General features: G+C 42.9%; 1 pseudogene; it reads left to right on the top strand.

The window, feature by feature from the left end:
* Nucleotides 1-20,016: 20,016 nt before the first annotated feature.
* LOC124723594 lies at nucleotides 20,017-20,134 on the top strand (annotated as a pseudogene).
* The last annotated feature ends 2,080 nt before the right edge of the window (nucleotides 20,135-22,214 follow it).

The raw sequence follows: 22,214 nt of genomic DNA, 5'->3' as shown, positions 1-22,214 counted from the left end.
TGTATAGAAGTTTTAGTTTGCTATCGAACCAAGGATTCTTTCCATGGCCTATTTACACGAAACCGTATTTCAGTACAGGCGGCTGCACCTCCTCTGTTCTGGTATATCTCTATTCACGTCAAGTGGATCCACTTTGGCTATCATGTCTTTTATCATCAGACCATGTTCGTCTGTGATACAACCATACAACAGCACAGATTGCACATTAGCGTCCGCTAATACGAGAGATGTTGAACAAGTAATGAAACACTTTTTTTTTCGAAACCAAGTTGGTTTCATTAAGGATTCTAATACACCATACTATTCCCCACACTTTTGATTACAAATCCCTATTTTTCAACCTAACTTCCGTTTAATACGACGGCCTTACGCCACCTTACTGAGGGCGCATGTATGCCCGCAGGGTACTACTCCACTGCTCGACGTCGGAGCCAACGTCTTGCTGAAAAATAGCCTCCCCATCATCCACGTACTGCTACCCGTGGAGTGCATCTTACATCGGGCCACACACATGGAAGTCGGAAGGTGCGAGATACATGTTGTAGGCTGAATGAGGAAGAACACTCCAATGAAGTTTTGTGAGCTCCTCCTGGATTCACAGACTTGTGTTAGGCCTTGCGTTGTCATGGAGACGGAGAAGTTCGCTTGCATTTTTGTGGCGACGAACACGATGAAGCCGTTTCTCCAGTTTCAGAATTGTTCGTTGCATCATGAGGGAGAATATCAAACAGAATAACCATTTCAGAGGCCTAGAACACCGTCGCTATGATTTTACTAGTTAAGGGTTCGTCTTGGCACTTTTTATTAGGAGGAAAGATGGTGTTGCGTCACCCCATGGATTGTCGTTTTCGTTTCCAGTCCGAAGTGATGAACCCATGTTTCATTGCCTGTGACGAAGTTCGACAAAAATTGTCACTATCAACCTCGTAATGTGCAAGCGATTCCGCATGATGGCTCTTCGGTTCTCTTTGTGGTCTTCTGTTAGGCGGCGAGGAATCCAGCTGGCACACACTGTTCAGTACCCCAACTGATGGACAAGTGTGTTTATACTACCAACAGAGACAGACAGTTGAGCAGCGAAGCGTCTAATTAAGGTGTCCACATGTTCCAATACTGCAGGAGTCACACCTGTGTGCGGCCAGCCGGCAGGCGAGGGATCAGACAGGTTTGCACAACCTTTTTGCGATGATGACAGACACCTCGCTCAACGACTCGTCGTACTTTTGTTCACTGCCAGGTCTCCGTAGACATTCTGCAAGCGCCTATGAATATCTGGGATGCTCTGGTTTTCCGCCAAAAGAAACTCAGTAACAGAAAGCTACCTGCCCAGAAAGCACTTCCATTACAGGTGCCATTTTGAAGGCTACGTACGGTGCCGCCACTTATCGAAACTTCCTGAAACTATAAGGGCTAAAGTGTTCATATTACACCATGTCCCTAAAGAAATTCCGCATTTTTTCAACTGAAATGGTCCGAGGAAAAATAAGTGTTGCATTGCGTATTGGACGCCCCTCGTATTACTTGACAGTTACCAATTGTTTAATTCTCAGTTTAGTTTAAGTACCATCACTCAGCCACGTACCAGGTGCTACATCTTACGAAGCGTACATCATGTATCTGTGTCACTTTCGAGCTGACTGATTTTCTATGGAACACTACGGTCACCCCTTCCGCTTCAAACTGCCCACGAAATACAGTGGTTGTTATTTGGAAGTGGGATATCACACAATTTGTAATACAACGCTCAGCTCCTCTACCAACCTTTAAAGGTCTACTGTCACCAGTATTCTCCAAATGGTATTAACTTTCATGAGCTGTATGTGACCAGCGCTGCCTAGTATGAACAATACATTTGGTGTCAGTGTCCATTCACGGAATAATCGGTGCGATATTCCTTGATGGCATGGTGACTAAAATGTAGTTCATGCAAGACGAAACTCGACCCCATCGAACCAGGAGCGTGTTTGATGGCCTGGAGGAGCACTTTGGGATACCCAGAGGCCACTGGCATGGGCCTCGACTGGCCGCCATATTCTCCGGATGTGAACACTTTTTGTGTGGCTATATTAAAGGCAAGGTGTACAGCAATAAACCCATAACCATTACTGAACTGAAACAGCCGTTCAGGAGGTCATCGACAGCATCGATGTTCTGGGTCATGCAGAATTTTGCTATTCGTCTGCGCCACATCATCGCCAATGATAGCAGGCGTATAGAACATATCATAACCTAAATCCAAATATTTGTAGTGACGTTTACATGTTGAATAAAGTGTGTGCACGCCGTAGTTTGTAACTAATTTACATTTTTTTCATATAATTCAATAATTGTCACCCTGTAGTTCTAATTTTCTGTAAGAAGCTTTTATCCAGCAAAAGATGAAAAGAGGCTATTACTTGTCTTGGCACTCATGAAGAAGCTACCAGTATACATATTTTGATCTTTACATTCTCATTCCGCTTTCAGCAATAACAAATTAATAAAGTTCACGGGCATTTAAATCGCTATTAGTTGATGAGCCTGGTCTTGAGTAGCATCCTTCTTTCCGAACACTGCTTGTGCTCTTCGGCCAAGAATGGAACCATATGCAGTTTATTTGGCGGACTCTGCTGCGAGTGTACTCAGTACACGAGAAAAGATCCTTTTCTGTACAAAACACTTTTAGCACCATCGAGTGAAACTATTTAATATTAGCAGTCATATATATGTCCTATTAATTCGTAGATAGCGATGAGTGCAACATTTGCCTTTCCCAACATGCCACCTTGAAAAATACAATGGCGTGTTCGCCTAAGCACTGACACTTCTTCAAGTTATGAATCACTAAGCGTAACCTGCAGCGAAAAATTACTGGTGCCCTAGAAACTGGTGTTAAACTGACTTTTATTCAAATAACAGTTGACCAATACTAGAAAAGCTAACCGCCCCGCGTCGTGAGGCACAAAGGAAATGCTTTCATTAGTGACTCACTGCATTCACATTCCTTCCCCCATTCCACAGCTCCCAGCTCCAACGCTTCGAAGACATTTGGTCACGTTCTTCCGGCTGACGTTATCGTCTACCCTAGACGACTATCTGCATTTCAGCATTGCATCCGGCGTTATCTGTTAAGTCTTTATTTCTCCATATCCACGTAAATTGTCACATGTGTCTTGAGCTCCCCTCCCTTTTACAGTAAACTTTGTGTCTACATAAGATCCCCTCTGGTTCTCTATCAATTTCTTCAATTTTTCGATTTATTTCAGCTATATACGTCTTCCCTGGATTACCATTATTTTGTCATAATCTTTCTGTTTCAATTAAAGCTTGTACTTTTTAAAACGTAGGAACAAATTCTTTATGATCGTCCATTAGATGCCCATTGTTGCATGAATAACTCACGCAGTCTTCTGCGTGGATTACAATCATCAGCTATATTAACTCATTCATACTCCTCCGGCGTTTTTCCTAAAGTCATCTTCCCACCTTTCTTTAGATCTTTGTCTCGGTCCTTACTTATCTATAGAAACACAGAGAACAACATCTGTCTACCATTCGTTTGCCTGCCTAAATACATCCCCCGCCATCTCATTTTCATCACTGTAATAATTGCGTCTTCTGTTCTAGACTGTCCCTTTATCCATTCTCTTACGTACGTTTCTGTCGTAGTCATTCCCAATTAGCATCCCTCCATTTCTTATTCAGCGAGACTCAGTTTTTGAATAGCTTTCGCATTACAACTCCATGTCTGTTGCCCATAAGTAAAAGTTGATAGAAAACACTAATTGCAAACTTCTCGTTTCAGGAAGATAAAAATTTTAATTTTCTAACTGTATTTAATTTACCAAAATTCCCCCAAGATATCTATACGTTTCTGTTTAATCTTCTCCCTTTCCATTCAGTCTACCTATTGAGCTGTCCAAAATACGAAAACTCATCAACCCATGTTATGACTTCTGCGACAGTTCTTTTAAATTTTCATAGCAATGTGTTGACTGTACATTATTCTGTACATCTTCTTCATGGAGTATACGACAGCCAAATATTTACTGAAGGAGCATCTTGTAAGCCAATAGGAATTGAAATACAGATTGTGAAGACGCGGCCGAAACTGAAGATACTCACTGGACAATGGCTACAAAAACCGAAACCGGTAGTGAAAATAAATAAACAACAGCCAAAGTGAACAAAAATGCCACATTCATCCAACAATATTTGGTATTATTACAATTGATTTGCAGGACTATTTTCAAACTTGCTGTATTACAGTCTTCCACTAATTGTGACATTAACTTACACTTGTGGCAAAAATTGCGATAACGCCAGCAAAACGAAGATGGTTCAGACGCGTTCCGATAACAGATGTTTTTCGGTTTTCTTACTTCAGACATCGACAAAATTCGTCACTCATGTTTCATCTCTGAGTTTCCCACTACCCTTATGTATGCTAATAGAAGCTGATACACTGATGTAGATCGTAGCATAAATGGTACCCAGGTCTTGTTACTCAAGAGCTCTTACTACATATTCTGTTGAAACTGCTTCGGAAACTTTCTCAAAATCTATGAATCGTAGGACAAGCAATAATTCATAACCGTTACTCCATTTCAGAATCTTGTTTACGGCTCTAAAATGATCCTCTGTGATACATGCAATTCTAAAGCAGCTTATTCCTCACTTGTTTAAAATACAGTGTTTTTTCTATGTGGTTTCGTAAAAAGCCTAGTGAACTCGTTGTATCTTTTACATAACAGAGAGGAGGATGATAGACCAATAATTTTATTTCGTTTTGTCGATCACATTTCTAGTCGAGTAATATATCTTTGGCATTGTTCCAGTTTTAATAGGTTATCTTTTTCCAAAGGACACAGCGAATAATTTTTAAGATAATATGTTACAGCGGAACAATACCCCTATCGGAGCAGAAAAAAATGCGATTACGTTTCTGTTTATTTAAAAGACTGTGACTGAAAAGTGGTGTACCAGCAGCCTAATTCTACCTTCAAAAAAATGGCTCTGAGCACTATGGGACGCAACTGCTGAGGTCATTAGTCCCCTAGAACTTAGAACTAGTTAAACCTAACTAACCTAAGGACATCACAAACATCCATGCCCGAGGCAGGATTCGAACCTGCGACCGTAGCGGTCTTGCGGTTCCAGACTGCAGCGCCTTTAACCGCACGGCCACTTCGGCCGGCATTCTACCTTCCTCAGTGCCTTCAAAAATTTTCCTAAAAATTTTTGCCTGCGAACATATTCGCGCTTTTTTTGACAAACCTGAAACTCCCACAATCTCCCCCCCCCCCCCCCCCCCCAACTGTAACTCACTCACTCCCACTAGTCCATCACTGTAAGTCGCTCATACCCAACCACTCGTAGCCACCCTTTCTCACTCACTCATTCAGTCCTACTCATTGTCATTATCTCTTTGTGTCTCTCTGCCATTGTCTCCCATGCCAAAGCCACAGTCCCCTTCTCCCCTTCGTTCTGTCCTACTACTACAGTCTCCTCTCACAGCGACTATCTCGCTTGCTGTTAATATCTCATTCCTTCCTTCCTATTGCTGCTGACTCTTCTCACTGTCATTATCTCTCTCTTCCTCGTTGTCATTGTCGTATACTCTGTCTCTCACCCACTTCCACTTTCTGTTTCTCTTTATTCCCCACCCCCCGAGACAGTTTCCTTCACTCTTTCCCTAGCACTGTACTTTCACTGACAGCTATGTTCCATTGCCCCATTGACACTGCGCTCCTCTCTTTCTCTCACATTGTCATCATCTCCTTCGCTCTTTCTACAACACAACCACTGTCTAATTACTTCTCCGTCTCTTTGCAGCTGCCACTGTCTTCTTCTCTCTCAGCGTAATAAAGCACCAATATGTTCACGTGTCAAAATTTTTGGGAAAATTTTTAAATGAGCTGAGGAGGGTAGAATGAGGCAGCAGGTACCCCAATTTTCAGTCAGAGTCTTTAAACAAACGAACATATTAGCATTTTTCGTGCTCCTATACGAGCATTTTTCCGCTAGTTCCCATCTTTTCTCTGCTGCCGCAGAGCATTTAACTCACATGAAAATAAATTTATTGGTCAGTAAAATTTAGGTAGTTTATTTATGTGAAACATAAATTGCGCAAAACTAATATCACGCCTCAGACAGGATTTTACACGAAAACATTTTTTGCATGTGCTTCAGTACTAGAACGTGGGAATCATAGATGATAACAGAGACACTTCACAGCATATTTCTCCGTGATACGTCACTTAATATACTACGTTTACGCCTCGCGTAGGATTATACGTGCGTATTTTACGTGTACAGAGTAGAATAACTTTGAAGCTCCGTATCTCGGAAATCGATAAGGATATGAAAAATACTTTCAAGATTGTTAGATATTGGAATGTTTGGAATACATCTTGAAAATTGCAGCCGTATGCTGTGTACAGCCATCTCCGAAACCGCAGGTGGATTTTGGTATTCAAAAAACAAGATTTGACGATTTTGTCGAAAGCGGATAAATATTTTTGAAAACAGGGAGATGGCTCTACTGGATAAATGTCTAGAGAATATACTGTTAAGACTTCAGCAATGTGCTACAGTTACGTATTATTTAGATTTCGCCTCATATCGGATTTTACTTGTAGATGTGGGGTAAATCTGAACCTCTGTATCTTGAAAACGGATGAAGATGTCAAATAATTTTCAAGGTTTTTCGAGATCTGAATCTTTAAACCCTCGGCTGGGTTTTGGCCTGCTGATGGCGGCGAAAACATAGTAAAATGTTGTTTCTGAGGTTTTCCGAGGTACTGCACCGGAACTAATGGTGCCTCCATAAGGCCCATCAAGCTCACCGGAGACCACACCAAATGGAAAAAACCGACCGATTTGTTATATTTTCTTAAGTAGGAGAAAGAGAGAAATATTCATACTTTGACCCTGTCCTGTAGGTTAGTGACACAAAGACCACCCTTCTATTAGGTATTCAAATGGTGCCTAGCCAAAGGCATATCCAAAACACTTGATACTACATTTTTATCAGCAATAGAACCATTCGCGTGAGCATCGAAAAATCTCATTTTTAGGCGCAAGGTTTTGGCACATATTAGATACGCATGCTGTCGCTTGCATACCGATTACTGTCTCCCCTGTTTAAATAGTTTCTATTGAAACACCACCATCTCCCGACACCTTCCTTTTATCATATCTCGAATACACTGCTTAGGAGCTTAATGGCGAGATCTATAAAGTGACATGTCATATTAACAACTTGGTGGAAATGAATGAAAGTGCGGTATCATGTTGCCAGAGGATCCCAGGCGTGTAGAGAAAGCTCGACGCTATATGGCTTGAGGTCATCGTGACGATAGTGCCAAATGTGGATGCCTCGCCACACGAGGCAGTTGAAAGAACGGGAAAATACCGTGTGTGACAATCAGCGAGGAGTTACGGTACGCAGTGGTGGTGTTCTACATGACAACATCGCACGGAAACAACATTTAGATGACTTCACATAAGGAAGAATCATCGGGAAACTTGAAAAAGGACGGAGAGTGACGAGTGTAGCCCATACGCTTAGTATTGCTTACAGAATTGTTTGATATGCATGAGAGCGTTCCGACAAGCACCGCTGCCCAAGCGAGAGCAGATGATCGACCAGGGTCAACTGCAGCAGCAACTGACCGCTACATTTCGCAACAGGCGAAAAGGGAACCACGACAAACAACTTGTGTAATTGCAACCACATTTAACATTTAACAGGACTGCAAGACACGCAATCTCACACTGCACAGAGGCACAGTGAGTGCACGTGGGTGATCTCTCTGCCCAACGACCAATACGTTGTGTTCTGTTGGCGCCTGCACTACGGCGGCAAGAGCATAGGGATTGGACCAGCGACGAGTGGGGTCACATGTAATTCTCTTATGAGAGCAGATTCAGTTCGGGTAGTGATTCTGAACGGACCCCCATATGGCGAGAGGTGGGAACACGTTATGTACCCAGGCACAACGTCGAATATGATCGTTTTCATGGTCCATTTGTTACGGGTTGAGGAGGCATGGCGTTCCATAGGCCTCCATATTTTTAAACACAATACGTTCACCGATCAACGTCATTGTGACACTGACTACTTCCCACCATGCTTCTGGGCTGCATTCGGTCCTGACTTTATTTCTTATGTATGACAACGCGCGACGGCATCGAACAGCGCAGCTGGGGGAGCTCTTGGAACGAGAGGATATTCCGCGAATGAACCGGCCTGCCCGTTCCTCCGATTGAAATCCCATCGCTCACGTGTGGGATGCGTTGTGAAAACGAACTGCAGCACGTTGACATGCACCAAGGACCATCCAGCAGTTGCCAGCCTCTTTGGCTGGAGGAATGCAACTCCCTACCACAAAAACTCTCTACCAACTTTGTGGCCAGCGTGGGAACATGTTACAGAACGTGCATTACTGTCCATGATGATCATACACACTATTACGAACTATGTCCCTCCTCTTGTAACGTCCAGGGGACAATCACAGATTACGAAGACTTCAGTGTAATTATTGTGTTTGAATAAAAGTGTTGCTTCTCTTCGTTTCATTACGTACTTCTTTCAGTTACCTTCTCTACTATGCCGTAGCAGTTCTTCCTATACAAGGTGTTCATGGGCCCTAAAATGCGTATTTTAAGAGCTATGAGACCTCCTTCATCTTCGATACTGTGAAACAAATCTCTTCTTACATATAATTTAACGACCAGCAGGAGCATGAAATATTATTCCAAATTATTGGCTGAATGCTAGTTTCATGACATTAGCAGCAGTGGGTATAAGTGTACTACAAAATTGTGACATGAAAATTTGTCTCACACAGCGACTCGAACCCGAAAATGGTTCAAATGGCTCTGTGCACTATGGGACTTAACTTCTGAGGTCATCAGTCCCCTAGAACTTAGAACTACTTAAACCTAACTAACCTAAGGACATCACATACATCCATGCCCGAGGCAGGATTCGAACCTGCGACCGTAGCAGTCACGCGGTTCCAGACTGACGCGCCTAGAACCGCACGGCCACACCGGCCGGCGACTCGAGCCCGGATTTCTCGCTTATCGAGAGCGGTCGCCTTAACCATTTCGACTACCCGTGCGCACTACCCAGCCCGATTCGCGTACGTAAGACTAATATATAAACATCTGGAAAGTGACATGGAGGTTTGGGTCGGGCCAGATATCTTGCGGATAGCCGAAGTTGTTAAGGTGACCACTTGCAATAAGCAGGAAATATAGGTTCGAGTTCTGAACCGGCACAACTTTTCATACGTTACAGTCGAGTAGTAAATCTACACCCACTTCAGCTGATATCAAAAAATTCACATTCAGCGAATAATTTTAAAAAAAACTCATTTGCTGCAAGCTCTTTACCTTCGATATTTTGAGAGATGGTAGTATGCACCAAAACAAGAAAAAAATACCCAGTAAACGTGGGCTCTAAAGTGCATACCTTAAGAGCTTTGAGCACTTGTTCATAGCCGCTAGTGTGAAACACATCTCTTCCATTGAACAGGTGCTCATAGCTCTTAACATATGCCACTTCAGAGCCCATGTTTACAAGTTTTCGAAAGCAGATGTTTTTGCTTCGAATGATTCCTATCATATGCATAACTATTGACCATTGTTCCGGGGACACACTGAATATCGTGCAACAGTCATCAAGTTAGGTTACTTGGCAATGACATATCGTGCGAAAGTTACTTGCGTCCGTAAGTTTTGCATACCAATGTAGCTTTATATACCTCACCTGGTATTACTTCTCGAACACATTATTTTCAGTATTCAATATCTTTGGTTATGACGCATTGTGATATTCAGCTCTGACTCGATGCCACGGCATTGAACAAAATAATACAGCCACAAATGGATCGACCTGAAGTGTTAGAGGAATTGGTGCAGAACTTTAATGGCGTCAAGATATTGGCAGGCATAGACTTGACTGTCAGCTTCTGGCAGACACCTCTAGCTCAGGAATGTAAATTTGTACACGGGGTGTTTCAAAAAGGTACGGCTAAACTTTCAGGAAACATTCCTCACACACAAACAAAGAAAATATGTTATGTGGACATGTGTCCGGAAACGCTTACTTTCCATGTTAGAGCGCATTTTATTACTTCTCTTCAAATCACATTAATCATGAAATGGAAACACACGGCAACAGAACTTACCAGCTTGACTTCAAACACTTTGTTACAGGAAATGTTCAAAATGTCCTCCGTTAGCGAGTATACATGCATCCACCCTCCGTCGCATGGAATCCCTGATGCGCTGATGCAGCCCTGGAGAATGGCGTATAGTATCACAGCCGTCCACAATAAGAGCACGAAGAGTCTCTACATTTGGTACCGGGGTTGCCCCCATAAATAAAAGTCAAGAGGGTTGAGGTCAGGAGAGCGTGGAGGCCATGGAATTGGTCCGCGTCTACCAATCCATCGGTCACCGAATCTGTTGTTGAGAGCGTACGAACACTTCGACTGAAATGTGCAGGAGCTCTATCATGCATGAACCACATGTTGTGTCGGACTTGTAAAGGCACATGTTCTAGCAGCACAGGTAGAGTATCCCGTATGAAATCATGATAACGTGCTCCATTGAGCGTAGGTGGAAGAACATGGGGCGCAATCAAGACATCACCAACAATGCCTGCCCAAACGTTCACTGAAAATCTGTGTTGATGACGTGATTGCACAATTGCGTGCGGATTTCCGTCAGCCCACACATGTTGAGTGTGAAAATTTACAATTTGATCACGTTGGAATGAAGCCTCATCCGTAAAGAGAACATTTGCACTGAAATGAGGATTGACACATTGTTGGATGAACCATTCGCAGAAGTGTACCCGTGGAGGCCAATCAGCTGCTGATAGTGCCTGCACACGCTGTACATGGTACGGAAACAACTGGTTCTCCCGTAGCACTCTCCATACAGTGAGGTGGTCAACGTTACCTTGTACAGCAACAACTTCTCTAACACTGACATTAGGGTTATCGTCAACTGCACGAAGAATTGCCTCGTCCATTGCAGATGTTCTCGTCGTTCTAGGTCTTCCCCAGTCGCGAGTCACAGGCTGGAATGTTCCGTGCTCCCTAAGACGTCGATCAATTGCTTCGAACGTCCTCCTGTCGGGACACCTTCGTTCTGGAAATCTATCTCGATACGAACGTATCGCGCCACGGCTATTGCCCCGTGCTAGTCCATACATCAAATGGGCATCTGCCACTCCGCATTTGTAAACATTGCACTGACTGCAAAACCACGTTCGTGATGAACACTAACCTGTTGATGCTACGTACTGATGTGCTTGATGCTAGTACTGTAGAGCAATGAGTCGCATGTCAACACAAGCACCGAAGTCAACATTACTTTCCTTCAATTGGGCCAACTGGCGGTGAATCGAGGTAGTACAGTACATACTGACGAAACTAAAATGAGCTCTAACATGGAAATTAAGCATTTCCGGACACATGTCCACGTAACATCTTTTCTTTATTTGTGTGTGATGAATGTTTGCTGAAAGTTTGGCTGTACCTTTTTGTAACACCCTGTATGGAGGAAGAAGTTACCATTTCAGAGTGTTGCCATTTGGTCTGAAAATATCAACATTAGTCTTCATATGCATGTTGGACAAAGTGCTAGGAGAACAACTACTAGACAAAATCACAGTCTACATCGATGACATTCTAATTACTGGCAAAAGTTGGGAGGAACATAATGAAATACTGAAGCAAGTTCTTGATAAATTTCAGAAGAGTAATGTTAGTGCCAACCTAGGCATGTCCGAATTCAGAAAAGGTGAAATTAAATTTTTAGGGCGTGTCATTTCAGCGGAAGGCATCAAGCTTGACCCTGAGAAACTTGAAGCCATTAGAAATTTCCCACAGCCTAAGACCAAAAAGCAGATTAAAGCATTTTTAGGGCTCAACGGATTCTATCGCAAATTTGCGTACAATCAGGCAATCAATGATCAGGCCCTGCTGGGATTAACTAAAAATAATGCCACTTGGGAGTAGAATAAAGAGTGTGGGGAAGAGTTTCAAAAGGTCAAAGACGAATTATGTAACAGTATCCTGTTAGCCTACTCGAATTTAAATGAGCCATTCTGAATTTTTGCAGTCAGTTCAGAATAAGATTTAGGGGCTCATCTTTGCCAGTTTACTGAAAATAATGGGAAAATAGAAAAGAAGACCATATGTTTAGACAGTAGAGTATTAAACAAACGGGAAAGAAAATATTCTGTCACGGAAAAGGAGGATTTGGCAGTGGTCTTTGCATTCAAGAAATTTAGATACTATGTCATGGGCAGAAATGTTAAGGTTTATACGGATCGTAAAGCAATATCTTTCCTTGTGGATTGCAGACCGAGCCACAAAAGATTGACCAGATGGCCCACTGTTCTCCAGGAGAATGATTTTACTATCGAGTACCTTCCTGGAGAAAATAACATAGTGGCAGGCGCCTAATCTAGGTTACATGTTGGAATGGACAAAGCGGACTTCAATGATTCAGGGCAAAATGAGGTATCAGTTTTGGACCTCACACAAATAAAGAATGAGGACAAAATTCAGGACAACCTACAAAACCTAAGAAGGGAACAAAATCAGGATGAGGACATTAAGCTTATCAAAGCAGAATGGAGTAGGCATACTAACACTAAAATCAGGATATATTATATGATCTTATATAGGAGAGGAGATCCTGAGAAGAAGCAGTGGAAGGTCTATTGGCCGAAAGCCGTGTATCAGTATCCTAATTTGGTTAATACACTACACGTATGGACACTTTGGTGCGAAAAAATGCGCAGATGAGATAAAGCAACTATTTCAGCAATATTGAAAAGAAGGTCAGTGCAGTACTGAAAACGTGCGTTAAGTGCCAGAAGACCAAGGCGTCTAATTCTAGCAATAGAATGGAAATGCACAACACGATCCTGACCAAAGTATTGGAAAGGGTCTGTGTGGGTTCATATGGCTCCCTTCCAACATCACAAGGAGGATATAAATATCTATTTGTGGTGTTGGATATGTTGTCAAGGTTGTGGAATTGCATCTGTTGAGAAAGGCCACTGGTAAATCGGTAACAGACAAAATAAAAAATGACTATTTAACCAAGATTGGGAAACCCGAGAGAATTATTAGCGATAACGGAAAGCAGGTCACTTCAGTACACTGGAAGCGAATGTTGAATGGCATGTATATAAAACCTATTTAATTTCAAAGTACCATCCTCAGTCCAACACGAGTGAGAGAGTGATGAGAGAGCTCAATAGATTATTTAGAATCTACAGTGCTAAGGAACCTATGTGGAAGAGTTTGAAAGAATAATCAATGGCCGGCCGCGGTGGTCTAGCGGTTCTAGGCGCGCAGTTCGGAACCGCGCGACTGCTACGGTCGCAGGTTCGAATCCTGCCTCGGGCATGGATGTGTGTGATGTCCTTAGGTTAGTTAGGTTTAAGTAGTTCTAAGTTCTAGGGGACTGATGACCACAGATGTTAAGTCCCATAGTGCTCAGAGCCATTTGAACCATTTGAATAATCAATGAGTTGCCTCACTCGACTACAGAACTGCCTCCGCAGGAACTGATCACAGGGGAGAGGGTGCTCAATATTATCGAGCAAATAATTAGCTTTCCACCCAGAGATGAATTATCTACTCAAAAGAAAAGAGACCTGGCATTAAAGAGGATAAAGGAAAAGACGGCTAAACGTAAGAGGAAACATGATCTGCAAATCAGACAGGCATCATATCAAACTGATGAACTGGTGCTAATTAAATCCAGACCGAGGTCCTCAAAACTCAATTCGAAAACCAAGAAGTTCCATGAAACATATGAGGGTCCGTAAAGAGTGGCTCACCCTAGTGCTGTGGACGTAAGGAAGGACAGGGCAAAGGATTGTATAACACTGTTAATATCAGAAAGATTCATTAGAAACAGAGAAACCTCAGGGACAAAACCACTCTTTGCATTGCTAGGTAGCTGACTCCTACCAGCTACCCGAGTTAACTAACAGTTTGCTTCCTTTCTTCTCATTCTGTTAGTTCTTCCCTCTGAAGTAAAATCTGTCATTATCCTTCTTCTCTATTCAGGGTAAAAAGATAAAAAAGAGACAAAAAAGGGACCAATTTAAACAAAAAACATACTAATTGAATAGTTTAGTAACCAATCATAGATTATACTTACGTATAACAAAAGGTAACATGCAGCATAAAATCTGCAAAACAAGTACAGAATCTCGGCTATAAGACCTAAAATTATCATCCATACAGGCAGAACACCCTATCAACTACGTACAGAACTTTTTATGTATGTTATGAAACAAAAACAAAAAATTCATACGCATATACACAGAGAAAACACTCTTCTATATTTCTTTAATTAGATAGCTTGCGGCTGACGCAGGGGAAGAGAACGACTCCAAACTAAGTAAGTGGACACAATTAGAACAAATAATACGCAATGGTCCTGAGACGATTAGATTAAATTTTATTAGCAACGACTGGTAGATGGTCTGCGAGCGGCTACAAGCAATAATGAGGTATCCGCTGCAATACATATATACTTAGGCTAGGATGAGTCCAGTCACAGTTAAAATCATGATGAAAGAGTTTTGGATCGACTAGAGAAGTCGACCACTCGTATATAAATGACAATGAAGGAGTTTTGTATCGACCACAGAAGACGACCATTCGTATATGATGATAGGAAATAGGAAGGTAATAGGCAACATGAGAGTCAGCACATTTAGGAATTAGTAGGCGAGATATTACCGACGAGGCATTATTACTAATTGTGTCACGACGCAGGAATGTTACCCACACAGCTAATGAACACAAGACATGAATCTCACATAGGACACAGACAATAAAGTGTACTGAGGTACAAATACATAAGGCACTTCAGAAATGTTTGTTATATTCATAGTATTCACATGTTTGAGCAACAAAGTCCATAATAAGCTACGAGCTAATTAAAGCAACAGGATTAGTTTCGCTATTTTTCTCTGTTATCACGATCTAGGGTATCTTCAGTTCTCGCAAAAGACCTGTGAATCTTGTTTGAATGCCTAGTTAAGTTATCGAATGAAATGAGAATGAAACCTGAAGTATAAAATGAGAACTAACCTCATATCATTTCTATTCTCAATACGTAGACGTAAGACAGCGGTGCGTTGAGCGCCAGTATAAACTTGAATGGAAGTGAGCACTGACTGGGATGAGTCACGCCATGTGTAACCCTAAAATATCAACAGGTGGTGCGAAAGTTCACTGGTCGACGAGTCAACGTTTGGAAAACAAAACATCAGCCACGTGAGGAGACAATTCAAATGATGAAAGTCCTGTAGTCACCACAGCAGTGACAAAGACATTGTAAATATCATTTTATTGTATTCAATGCAAAATTGTCCATATTGTAAAACAATGTAACATTAATCATGAATTTTATGTAAGGACACTTATATGCTGACATAATTTAGAATATTTCTCAGCTATGTGATAGTAAACAACGTATATGGATGGCCTAGTGCTGGCACAAGTAAAAAAAATGTAACTGTTAAATGGTTCTGAGCACTATGGGACTTAACATCTACGGTCATCAGTCCCCTAGAACTAAGTAACTACTTAAACCTAACTAACCTAAGGACATCACACAACACCCAGTCAACACGAGGCAGAGAAAATCCCTGACCCCGCCGGGAATCGAACCCGGAAACCCGGGCGCGGGAAGCGAGAACGCTACCCCACGACCACGAGCTGCGGACTGTAAGTGTTATTAGGTAAAAGTAGATGACACTGCGCCAATATTAGATAAAAGAACGTGAGTATTATTAGGTAAAAGTGGATGGCATTACGCTAATATTACATGAAAAACGTCTGCTGTGTAAAGATGGATAGCATTGCGTCGACGACATGTATTGTTTAGTTCCTGTTATATATAAACATCAATAACTGTAGCGAGTGTTTATGAGGAGATTTAATTGTCCGGGTGCCGATGTTTATTGTTGAATAACAAGACTACAGAAAATTTAAAGGACAGCTATGAGCTGAAAACATAAATGATATTTTGCAGCAAGAAGAAGTTCATGATGTAAAGTGTGCTTAGTTATGTTTTTTTGATAGAATTAAGATGAGACAGTTTGTGTTCAGCAAGAGTACGTCAATGGTTTTGGTTAGTTGGGGTGATATTTTATGAATAGCAATTTACTAGTTTTTTAAAGAATTTCCGTGAATGAGAGATTGGAAACCTAAATATTTTTCCAAATTTTGGGGCAAAATGTTCTCATTTCCTAACTTGTTAGTTGTCTTCGAGAATAGGCCAATTTTTGGAAATCAAAGAAGGAGGGGGTTGTGTGATATTCCTGCCTGTGACCGCCAGTATTTTATTTTTCTAGAAGCTCGCCTTGATGCAGCTTGATACATGTGAAGTAGTATATGGTACAAAAGTGCAGTGAGGTACAAGCGACAGATGATATAGTATCTACCAGTTCTGTGGGATAGTCCACCAACTGTACTGAACTTGCTTCTGATTGATCGGCACGTTTGGGTGCTAGGCATCAAAATGCCTACCTTCTCTTATTAATTATTTATATACTTTTCATTGTATTTAACGCAGTTTTTAGTATGACAATCTCTCATGGTTACCCTACGAGTCTATCTTCTTCTTTATTAAATTTCACAAGTTTTGAGAAACATAAGAGTAACAATATTGCAACCTAAGTGCTTCGGAGACCTTCGGGTCACTTTGGCGTGCCTGGCAGACGAAATACTTCGGCTGCGCTAGTCACTCTGATTCGGGCATTCAGGAGGGCCGGACAGATATATCTTTCTCGGGTTTTCTGGAGGGACGGACACGTATCTCAGTATCGTGCGTCAATTATATGTGAATATGTAATAGTCAATCTGTTTCTGGTGTTCTTCAGAGCTGGACATATTGTACTCTATATCGGGCATAACTTAGTTGTGAATATGTAATACTTACTCTGTCTGGTGCATATCGGAGAGCCGGACACGCACAGGCGCCGACTCCATGGGGATTGAGCCCGAGCCCCTCAAAAATTCGTTTGGGGGGGTGGGGGGAGCGGATTTATTAGTTATATTATGTTTGTAAAATCACAAAATTATGTTGGAATTTTTTATTTTCCTTGTTTGACGATAGTTACCTTTTAAAATACATTCAGTAATGAGTTAAAACAAATAATTATTACAGTACTAAGCAGGTTAACTGAAAAAAGTGGTGCGAATCATGATAGTGTTACGGTGCTGCGGCCACACTTAGAATTTGTCCCGGTGAGCGAACCTTCGGGTAAAGTCTGGCGCCGGCGGGCCAGCGTTGTGGCTACGGCGACGTAAAAACGACTGGAGCGAAGCGCCTGGAACCCTCCGCCTCACGCCCCCTTGACGCATCGAGACATTACGACGGCGCGGCTATATAAAGCCCACCCTGCTGTCGCAGTCATTCAGTGTGGGTAGTTTCGTTCAGTGCATGCTGCAGACGTGTTTAATGTTCCGACTTTAGTGTCTAGTGGACTAATTTATACGACTATATGGTCGCAGCAGAAGCTGAGTAGCACTGTGGTGTACTGGACGTGATATTAAACTCTTGCATGGAGAGTCGTGAGTTCAGAACTCAACTGCACTGTACAAATTTAATTTCTATATTCGGTTCGAGTACATTCTAGAAGTATCCACAAATGTCAAGATTTACTGGACTGTTCTATAGCTGTATATTTAATTATGTGTTCTGGCCGGAGGTAGTTCGCTCTACGCTCTTGTGTGTGCAATTGCTGAATAAACCTTCGTTAAGTGAAGTTAATGTTCGTCATTCATCTAATTACACCTTCTTCTACGTGACATTGTTCTGGTAGACACATTGGGTATTGGAACTTGTGATAGCGCACATTATCGACGACATAGTGGCTCCCATCAGGCCACGACAGAGCCACCGTTTACGTGGCCAGAAACACGAGTTCTCAAGACGTCTTGGAGCTGTGTAAAATAGTGGATCCTAGAACGAAGGAGGAAGATAAATTTGCACATCTAATGAAGAGTGTTGCTGAGGACATGTATCAAACACTACTCCTGAAGGAGGTTTCAATATCAGACGACTTCATAAAATGATGCCAGTATATCGAGACAATGCATCAAAAAAGAATTACACACAAGAAGTTTGAACGGCTTCCAAACGTCGTATCGATGTCTATGATGGAGGAAGCAACTGATTTCACAAGTGGTCTTCGTCAGATAGTGAGAGAGGAAGTTCAGAAGGCACTTGGATTTCACGGCGAGCAAAAAACCGAGACGCTTCAAGAGGTCATAAGGGAGGAAGTGAAACAGACATTGAACCCAATCTCTCGTCCTTCATTTTCCTTTAAAACGGTGAAAAAGTCGAGACCCAGACTGAGTTACGTTCCTACAACACCGCATGAGGAATCTGTTTGGGCACCAAGGAGGACTGACGTCTGGAGGAGCCACGATAACCAACCCGTATGTTTCCACTGTGGACGACTAGGACATGTGGTGCGCGATCGTCGAGAAAGTCGGCGGATATTAGCTGACGCCCGCGCCAGAAGACATCAGACAGATCTTAGCCGACGCCAACTCCGGGACGACGAAGATGAACAAGAAGATGTGGGTGCAGGACGACGTAGGTCACCACGGCCGCAAGCTAGCCGCTGGAGAAGACGCTCCCCAACACGCCGATCAAGGTCTCCATCGCCGTTTAGAAGCTCCAGCCGATCACCTAGCTCCCGCAACCTGGAAAACTAAAGGGTGCGACCATCCTTGGAGGTGAGGCCGCCGAAAAGAAAAATCCTCAACCGTTGATCATTACAAAATGGTTCAAATAGCTCTAAGCACTATGGGACTTAACATCTGAGGTCATCAGTCCCCTAGACTTAGAACTACTTAAACCTAACTAACCTAAGGACATCACACACATCCATGCCCGAGAGAGGATTGGAACCTGCAACTGTAGTAGCAGCGCGGTTCCAGACTGAAGCGCTTAGAACCACTCGGTCACAGCGGCCGGCTGGCCACTACAAAAATGATAGGAAACTACGTCGATATACTCATGGATGGCCGACCAGCCCAAGCTCTTGTGAACTCTGGAGCATCATATTCAGTCATTTCGGAGCAGTACCGTCGCCAGTTGCAGAAAACCGTATTCGTCGACAGCAAAACATCGTCTTACAAGAGTGTAATCATGACGTCATTCTCGTATGGGACTTTTTGAAAGCTTCTCAGGCAATTATAGATTGTGGCCGCTCAAAGATTATGCTAGACGGTATGAGTTACTGTCGACAGGAAAATGCGCATGCGAGTGTGTGGAGATTGTGCGCTGGATGAAGTGATCATTCCTCCAGTCAGCGCTAGAAAGGTAACTGTCACGTGTCAAGCCATGCATCAACCCATGGACCTTGTAGTGGAGTGTAAGAGAAGCATACCACTGAAGAATAACTTGGTCATCACAGCCTCTGTCGTCTCATTTAAGAACGGATTCGGTGAATTGTGAATCGTTAACTATCACCGAGAACCGCAGATCCTTCCAACTCGCCTGTGCATAGCAACCGCTGAGCCGTTAATTGAAGAACAGCTGAGCGTCATAGAAACCTCTCATGGCGAGTCTGTGGGCGAAATTAGCGCTACCACTATGAGACAAGTTCTTCTATCACTAGACTATCACCAGATCTCACTGAGGAACAACAGAAGAAGCTACTTGTCATTCTTGATGAGTTCTCTGAATGCTTCAATCCACAGGTGAAGAGCAAATTAGACAAATCGACGGTTAAGCACCGGATTAGCACTGGAGACCATCAACCAATATGCCAGAGAGCATACCGTGTGTCAGCAACGGGACGTCGAATAATTCGCGACGAGGTAGAGAAAATGATGAAGAATGACATCATACAGCCTTCACACAGCCCATGGTCGTCGTCGGTGGTCCTCGTCGGGAAGAAGAATGGCAGTTGGCGCTTTTGTGTTGATTACAGGACGCTTAATAAGATAACTGAGCAACGTCCTTGCCGCAGTGGATACACCGGTTCCCGTCAGATCACCGAAGTTAAGCGCTGTCGGGCGTGGCCGGCACTTGGATGGGTGACCATCCGGGCTGCCATGCGCTGTTGCCATTTTTCAGAGTGCAATCAGCCGCTTAATGGCAATTGAGGAGCTACTCTACCGAATAGTAGCGGCTCCGGTCACAGAAAACCATCATAACGACCGGGAGAGTGGTGTGCTCAACACACGCCCCTCCTATCTGCATCCTCAGCTGAGGATGACACGGCGATCAGATGGTCCCACTGGGCCACTTGTAGTCTGAAGACGGAGTACGTTTTAATAAGATAACTGAAAAGGACGTTTACCATCTTCCACGAATTGACTGTACACCTGATTGTCTGAAGGGGGCTAAGTTTTTCTCAACCATGGGCATGTACTCTGGATACTGGCAAATCGAAGTAGATGAGGCTGATCGTGAGAAAATTGCACTCATCACCCCTGAGGGCCTGTATGAGTGTAAGTTAATGCCGTTTGGTTTGTGTAATGCGCCAGCAACTATTGAACGGATAATGGATAATCTTCTAAGGCACGTGAAGTTGACGATGTGTCTTTGTTATTTAGATGACTTTATAGTGTTCTCAGAGACATTTGATGAACATATAAGAAGACTGAGGACCGTTCTTAAGTGTCTCCAACAAAGCGGACTGAAACTTAATCCAATAAAGTGGCTCTTTGGAGCAAAAGAAATCAAAATACTTGGACACCTTGTGTCAAACGAGGGTGTGCGGTCAGACCCAGAAAAGGTGAGATCTATAACGGAATTTTCTATTCCTAAAAGTATTAGAGATGTGAGAAGCTTCCTCGGATTATGTTCTTATTACCGTCGTTTTGTATCAAAGCCAGGCCGCTACAAGATATGTTAAAAGCTGATGATAAATTTATCTGGGGTGGTGCTCAACAAGATTCCTCAGATGTGCTACGAAAAGCTCTGACGACTGACCCTGTACTTGGTATGTATGATGAGAGAGCACCTACAGAACTACACACAGATGCGAGTGGTGATGGGATCGGTGCTGTTCTGGTGCAAATTTCGTATGGAAAAGAGAAGATTATAGCCTATGCTTCTAGGACACTTACAAAAGCCGAGAGAAACTACTCAACAATAGAAAGAGAATGTCTTGCTGTGATATGGGCTATGTGCAAATTTTGACAGTATCTCTATGGAAGCCGATTCATAGTTGTTACAGAACATCATTCACTTTGTTGGTTTCAATAGGACAACTCGCGAGGTGGGCATTACGTCTTCAAGAGTATGACATTATCATAGTGTACAAAAGTGGAAGAAAACAGCAAGATGCCGACCGTCTCTCAAGAAACCCTGTGCAAGACCATCAAGACTTCGATTAAGATAGTGACTGTCTCGCTGCACTCCAGGATCTCTCTGCTGAGCAGAAGAAGGGAGCGAAGATATCTCAAATCATGCTTGCCTTAAATCGGTCAGAGGATGTGAAAGGACAATTTCAGGTAGTTAATGGATTATTTTGCAAGAAGAACTTTGATCCGTTTGGAAAGAGGTGGCTACCAGTGATTCCTAAACACATGCGCTTAGATGTTCTACAGAAAATTCATGACACACCTGAGGCCGGACATGTGGGATTTATTAAGACATACGATGGAATCCGGAAGAGATTTTTCTGGCCAAGTTTATATAGGAGTGTCCGTCACTATGTGTCGCACTGTTGAGAGTGCCATAGGAGAAAGGCAGATCCTCAGAAGCCACCTGGCCAACTCATACCAATTCCACCAGCCGAACCGCATTTCCAGCGTGTTGGGTTTGACCTCGGACAAGTTCCAATGTCTGCTAGTGGCAGTAGATCGATTATTGTTTGCACTGATTATCTGACACGCTATGCCATTACAAAAGCCGTGAAAACAGCCGAAGCATCCGAGGTAGCCAAATTCATCGTGGAAGACATTGTATTAAAACACGGTGCGCCAAGGTCGTTAATTACGGATCGCGGGAAAGTTTTGCAATCGAATCTTGTGACAGAGATAAACCGTCAGTGCAACATTACTCATCGCATGACGACTGCCTACCATCCGAAAACTGACGGGCTTGCTGAACGCCTTAATAGGACCTTGGCCGACATCCTATCAGTGTTCGTCAATGTTGAGCAGAGCAACTGGTATGAGGTGCTACCTTACGTGACG

The sequence above is a fragment of the Schistocerca piceifrons genome, chromosome X, assembly GCF_021461385.2.
Source record: "Schistocerca piceifrons isolate TAMUIC-IGC-003096 chromosome X, iqSchPice1.1, whole genome shotgun sequence".
In the NCBI taxonomy this organism is placed as follows: Eukaryota; Metazoa; Arthropoda; class Insecta; order Orthoptera; family Acrididae; genus Schistocerca; species Schistocerca piceifrons.
Note: the sequence above shows the minus strand (reverse complement) of the source record. Positions and strands in the feature narration are given on the sequence as shown.